This window comes from Octopus bimaculoides, chromosome 14 (genome assembly GCF_001194135.2).
Source record: "Octopus bimaculoides isolate UCB-OBI-ISO-001 chromosome 14, ASM119413v2, whole genome shotgun sequence".
Taxonomy (NCBI): Eukaryota; Metazoa; Mollusca; class Cephalopoda; order Octopoda; family Octopodidae; genus Octopus; species Octopus bimaculoides.
Window position 1 is genome coordinate 1010549 of NC_068994.1, and position 7726 is coordinate 1018274.

Sequence of the window (7726 nt, forward strand, 5' to 3'; positions counted from 1 at the left end):
TATATATATATATATATATATATATGTATGCATATATATATGTATGCATATATATATATGTATGTATACATGCATATTTATGCATACGTGTATACCCACACAAACAAATTTATATTATCCCAGCCTCCATCATTTCATTGCTTGTTTCCCATCTTTTCTCTGATGGACAGTTTTATTCACAACCACGTCTCCTCTGTCATTGCAGTCCTTTGTCATTTAACTCCCTCCTGAGGCTGAATCCCCTCCGGCTCGTGTTCCTTACATTGCCCAATATGTTTCTGGCTCTTTCTCCTCCACTAAATTCATCCACTCTGACACCCCTACACTCCTTTATCTGCCCCACCCCACCTACTCACACCCCTGCAGTCTTCTCACTTAAAACACAAAACCCCATTCCCCTTAGACATAGTTTTTCTCTCAGTTCATCTCTTCTTGTCAGATGTGTAATGTTAGTGTGTAACATTACACACTTGTCCTCTGTAGACATGTAATATTACACACAAGCATTATGGGATGTTGGTAATAGAAGGAAGCATTATGGGAATGAGATATTTCTAGAGAGGGCATTATGGGATTTCAAGGTTGTTCTTTAGCTACAGGTTAGCTCTGATAGGACAGACCCATGATCAAGGCATGCCTGTCATGACCCTCCCCTCTTGTCTATATCTGTGTCTATATTGTAATGTATTGTTTGTTTAAGATTTGTGATTTGAAATGTTGCAAGGGAATCAAAAATGTCCCAAACATGAGGATTTAGGAATTAATTTATAATTGTGGAAGTTGTTTAGAAAGCTATGGCCTTGACCTGGCTCTCAAACCGAAGGTGAGAAACACAGATTTACAAAATAACAAAGTTTGCATTGTGATTTTCCAATGTCATAATTAGTAAAGAATTTTAATTAATGAATCTCTAAATATTTTCAGATGCGTCGCACCATCAAGGAGGTAAGGGAACCATATTTTATAAATAGGTGTGTGTGTGTATGTGTGTGAATGCATGTTAGTGTGTGTGTGTGTTTAAAGGAAAAGAAAGGGACAGGAAGGGGAGAAATCACATTAAAGAAACAAACACAGTGTATCGATGTTGACAGTATAAATGCATTGTGCAGACGTGAGTGTATAGAGAGAGAGTGTCTCAGTGGTCTTTAACTTGGACATAATACAATAATGTTTACTTAAGAATTTGGACAGTGCTATCATGTCCCCAGAATTCCATTCATCCTAAATATCAGCCGCTGACTTAATTTCTCTCTAATCCTTTCCAATTTTTCCCAATTTTTCTCATGTTGTCTGTTTATTTCTTTTCAGAAGAACAACCAGCGAACTGACCACATCAGCCAATCATATTGGAAGGATGACCAGGACAACCAATCATATTGGAAAGATGACCAGATCAGCCAATAATTTTATATTTGATGGCAACACTTTAAATAAAATTGTTAAAGAGACAGTCTTCAGTGTTCCTGATAATCATCTTTTCACCTCTTTATAACCAATATTACAACAGTTCAATAAATATTGATTGTTAACAAATTAACTTTTGATGTTTTGTGTGTGCACGTGTGTGTGTGTGTGTGTGTGTGTGTGTGTGTGTGTGTGTGTGTGTGTGTGCAGCACAGAATTTTGTCAGTGAACAGGTCACAGTCTCAAAGTGACGAAAATATTTTGACAAATTAAATTTAAATGTTGAAGTAAATCTAACGGTTTTTGTGTGTTTCTTAAATGGCTTATAAACACCTTCCACACTGCAATTGCTATATATATTGAGAGAAACGGTGAATATGTTGAGAAGTAGGGATGTGATCCACAGAGGACCAGTTTCATTTTGATATATGATACATGTTCCTGTGTTGGTAATTATACCTGTCCTAAACAAAATGGCATTTCTTTTTGACTCACCCTCATAATCTAATCGGTAAGATTTTCCAACATTCACATTATCTCCTGCCATGAGATTCATTGACTTATTGTTCCCTTTTAGTTATTCACTTTCCTGTATTATTTATTACCGTTATAATTCTCCATACCGTCAGTGTCATTGCTACCCCCCCCCCTCATCATCACCATCATTGTTGATGTTGTCGTTGCCATCACTGCCACCACCAGTTTTTTTCTTATTCTAAAGTACGTCGGAATCCACATGTGACCACATGCACCATGAAGGCATGACATGTATACCAAATATTTCTTTCTAATAAAGCATTTTTCTTTCTTTCTCCCTCGTTTTCCTTTTTCCTTCCTTCCTCACTTTCCCACTTCTTTCCTTTCTTCTTTCATTACTTACTTTCTTTATACAATAATGCCATTATATTAGGTTTCTTCAGATAAAAATATTTGTTAGTGTCATCATTTTTTTTAAAGAATTCTAAATATAAATAAAATGTCACAGAAATCAAGATCAATAAACAAAAACAAAAACAAAAGCCAAATAACGTCAATGAGAGAGAGTCAAATAGAAAAATAATTAAATTGTTGACAGAATACCCTTTTCTTAAGGAAAAAAAAAGAAGGGAAACAAGAAGAAACCAAAATTTGTTTATATTTAATACCAAACAATTTTATTATAATCTTTGGAAGGTTTCTCCACATAGGATCATTCTCCTTATTATTTTAAGAGATTTCTTAAAATTGAATGCTTTTGACATTATACTGATATTTTTTCTGCTCATTTAAATTGCCAATTAGTTAAATGATAGATAACACCTACATCTTTTATGCATCACAACAACAAGAACAACATTATCAGGTGAATGGCAGTGAGACGTCATTTTACAATGGCAAGACAGACGTGACTTTCAATTAAATATTTTCCGGCTCTGGTTGAGATAAGAAATACAATACAGAGCACAATAAGTTTTCTGCTAACATTTGAGAATCTTACAGAATTGTCTGGCAGGAAATATAATATATTGAATTGAATATCCTGGAATGGAAGAATCTAGCAATAGTTTTCTTCATTACAATGAAGCAGGTGAGATGATGATTTCACACACACACACACACACACATGCACACACACGAACACACACACATACACACACACACACACACATGCATGCACATACACACACATGCACACTCACATGCACACACACATGTACACACACACACATGCATACACACACATATATAAATATATAGGCGTGTGCATGTGTACATGTATATATCTCATGATGATGATGATGATGAGATATATTATATATATAAACACATGCACACACATTTGTATAAGGCTATATATCTTAAATATTAGCCTTAGCTATGATTGGTAATTATAAAAATATAAACATATTCCATGTGGGTTTTTGCTGTGTGGTTAACAAAAGTGCCAGGGAAAGTTCCGACAGATCATTTTGCAGGTTGTTGGTCACTCTTCAGAGGAGGCCAGCCTGATTTCCTTCTCCCATTAATAACAAAGAATATTCAGTCACTATATAAAGCAGAAGAACTGAAGTAAATATGAATATTGGAAAGCCTTAGCTGTGTTATAAAATTTATAAGAATCTTAAAACATTTCTTCAATGCCTTTGGGTACAGAAAAAAGAGTAGGGGAAGACCCCCACCCTCATAGACCAATCTCCTCTGGAAAGCACTCAGCAAACTGGAGTCTTCCCCACATCTTTTTCTCACACATCAAAAAACATGGATGGAATGCATTTACATTTTTATGATTTCATATTACAGCTAAGTCTTTCTAGTATCTAAATTTCAGATTTTTCATATTGTAGATGTGTTGTATGTGAAGCATGCATTGTTTTGATAAGGACAAGCTGTCTACAACACAAAGACATATTTTTATGCCATATATTTCATATATTAAATTTCAAATGAAGTTTATGTTATGCATAAATAAATGAATAATAATTCATAAACATGTAGCATATTTATGTGCATTTTATTGGTGTTCGTAAGCCATAGAAACTATGCTAAAGCTGACTCTTGAGATCAGTACAGTCCTGTCGGTTCTTGTTAAACAATCCAACCTAAGCCAGCTTGGAAAACAGACATTAGATGAAGGTGATAATGATTATTATTATTATTATTATTATTATTATTATTATTATTATTATTATTATTATTATATATTTTTATGCATTATTTTTATTTAACAACTTACACAACTCATGTATTTTGTCAAATCTTTAAAGCTAATTGTTATTATAACAGTTAATTGTTATTATAACAGCTAATTGTCATTTAGTGTTGTATATTTACATTATTATCAATTATACTTAATTTTCTTCAACCAAAAGGATATTCCTTGGTGAGGGATTTCTCTCACAACAATTGCTTTCATAGCCTGGATCTATCAAGTTATGATAATGATTCATCACCGAGCCATGACGATACACCTGACTGAAATGACCCCAGTAATTGTTTTATTGATCCTAGTAAAATGTTGATGATCCTGGCAGGATTTGATCTCAGATTGTAAAGAGATGACTCTAAGCACCAAGTCAGACATTGCACCATCTGTACAGTGCCTGACTTTGCTCTCTTTCTTGGAGACAGTAATGAAACCTGGATCGATTTGGTTCAGTAAAATAATAAACTAATCAAGAACTGGTGTTGATGAAACCAATTCTTCCCAACACAAAAAACCTGTGGTCTTGTGTTTCTGTTAGAAATCCATATTATTAATATTTTGGGCTTATATAAGGTGGCAGAGTGGTTAGCACATTGGGCAAAATGCTTAACGGTATTTCGCCTGTCATTATGTTCTGAGTTCAAATTCTGCTGAGGTCGACTTTACCTTTCATCCTTTCGTGGTTGATAAATTAAGTACCAGTTGTGTACTGGCATCGATCTAATTGACTGACCCCCTCCTCAAAAATTTTGGGCCTTGTACCTAGAGTAGAAAATAATATTTTGTGCTTATATACCAAGAATAGTAAACGTTAGCTGGCTTCAAAGCAGTTTCATGCATCTTGGGGTAATATATGTAAATCACTGACCAATGTTAATATAACACAAGAATCACAGACTTGTGACTATTCTGATGTTAAACTCTAGTCTGGCCTCTACTTTTAGTTAGATCAACTCACATTACTATAGAATGTGATGCTGATGGTGGTGATTGATGATAGGACAAGGTGGATGATAGTGGCTTGCAACATCTAGATGTTAATCCAAATTAATCTTCATTGATCAACTATGTGACAGGAGTTCAGTGTTCAGTCTTCTTCTTTTTCATTGAAATCTAGTCACATGATTATTGTAAACATTTCTTAATACTTTTATGACTGCATTCTCATGTCTTACACTTCATCAACTCAATTACATAACTAGCAGCTATTCAGTCAAATTTCAATTCGATTTAGTTATTCAATCATTAACCTTGTAATGATTCCTTCTCAGCCATATGGCAATCGATTTAATCTATTTAGAAAAAAAAAAATTCTGAAATTAATTCTCCAAAGAATTTGAGTTTTCATTCATCTAATTAATTTTTTTCTTTTTTTCTCTTTTTTTTTTTGTATTATTTAATAGTCTTTCAAAACCGGTGTTCAAAATATTTTCTCATCAGCAGAGGATTATCTTTAAAACTGTGTTTCGAAAAATGTTAAAAATATAAGAAAATTTGTTGCAAGAATTTTTTACAATATTAAATTTTTATTTTCGAAAGCATTATTTTCAAACTAAAACATTTTTTGCAAGTGAACATGTGTCTGTGAAGATATTTGTCTATTTGTTGATTAACACTGTATTGGCTGCTATCTAATAGATTTAGAGCCAATGAGGTTCCAGACATCCTTTTTTCAGACTTAGTGGAACAATGACTTCATTAAGCAATGTGGTAGGATAAGATTTCGGAAATTTGATTTCTATTCTCAGCAGGTTGAGCAGCCATGAAACGGCTCACTTAATGGCTTGATGTTTATTGTGGTGGGAAAGGAAATATCTTGGACACATTGTGACTTTGATTTTTGAAAGTTAATGTTTAGTTACAATTAATTTGTAAATCTTTGTTGTTTCTCTCCAAACCTGTCACTGAATCAATATCAAAAGATATTGGATTGATTTCATTATAATCTCTCCTTACATCTCTAGAATTAAAGAGAAAGTCATTGACCAAAATCTCTATTGACATCTCACATACCTATTCCCAGCCCCTCTTTTGTATTGTTATTTTGAAAGGAAACTTTGATGATATTCCTAGAAATGTTGTGGTTTAACCCTTTGAAAATGAAACCAACTGATTCTTCAACACCAAAGTCTCATTTTCATAAGAAGAAGGGTATAGTTTTTCTTAAAATCTGTGAAAATATATCTGATTTTAATAAACAAATATTTTCTTTCTGCAATACTTTGTTCAATCCATTTGCTCTTAGAATTCCAGTTCCATTCAACTGATTAATAATAATAAAAAAAAAGACAAACAATAGATCCTATTAGGCTTTTTCTTTCAGGATTCAAATGTGAAAGACAATGTGTTTTTACTGGAAGCTGAAGAAGTTATTGCAACTGAGAGATGTTAAATGTCTTAAGCAATAAAATTTTCGCTCAACAAAAAGCTAAAGATAAAAAAATACTACTTGTTCTGTTGATTAAATCAAATATAACTGTTTTTAATCAGTCTCTATCAATTAAAATAACCTAATATCTTCATTATAATCAGCAGAACAATTAGTATTCTCCTTCTTTTTAATGAATGAGATTAGAAAACAAAACAAACAAAAACAGTCCAATTTGCCACCCAACTTCACCTTTAACCTCTCATCAACAACAAAATGTCTTCTATTTTTTCCTCCCATTCCTTCAACAGCTTCCACTTCTCCAAAACTAATTGCTTTATTCTGCTCATATTTACAACACCAGATCTTCATTTTTAGTTTCCACTGCAAAACATTTCGATTAACCTTTGCTATCTAAAACTAAATCAATATAAATATTTTTCCATTTTATATTTATTAATTGGTCCAAAGAAAAGGAAGAAAGACCAAAGCCTTGTATTGTCATCAATGTCTTGGTCCTTTGTGGCTAAGAAAAGAAATCATCACCACCACCCCATCATCATCATCATCATCATCATCATCATCATCATCATCATCATCATCATCATCATCATCATCATCATCATCATCGTTATCTGTGTCCCAATAGAAATGTAACCATTAAATTCTTTAGAAGATAATCAGCACCAAACTAATATCAAAACAAGTAGGTTAACGGTAGAAATTCAAATTACAGCCGACCGTTGCTCGTTAATGCAGTGACGTTGTTTAATGCTGTTCTCTTTATACACATAAAATATAACCTATTATTATTTTTGTCAAGCTTTAAAGGCTTTGAAGCCTTAATCCTCCCACCTCTGTCTCTCTCACTCTTTGTCTTTGTCTCTTTGTCTCTCTCTGTGTCTCTCTCTCTCTCTTTCTCTCTCTGTCTCTCTCTCTCTCTTTCTCTCTCTGTCTCTCTCACTCTTTGTCTTTGTCTCTCTCTCTCTCTCTCTTTGTCTCTCTCTCTGTCTCTCTCTCTCTCTCTCTCTCTCTCTCTCTCTCTCTCTCTCGTAATTATGATTCACGTTGGAACATACATAGTTATGAAATGTCATTAAATACAGAAAATTAGACATTTTTGCCTTCTCTAATACAAAGCAGTAAAAACTGCCGAAGCCTGCATGTTTGTGCTTCTCTTCCCATTGTCACCTGAATAACAGAACAGGTCAAGGGACCGAATTAATGAATGGCTTTCATTTGAATTTCACAATATAATGGCAGAGTGATAC

General features: G+C 33.4%; 1 protein-coding gene across 1 annotated transcript in view; it reads right to left on the reverse strand.

Moving 5' to 3' along the window:
• Positions 1-7726, reverse strand: part of LOC106872617 (protocadherin beta-15) — a 70184-nt gene that overhangs the window by 7037 nt on the left and 55421 nt on the right. The gene's annotated exons all lie outside the window — the stretch shown is intronic.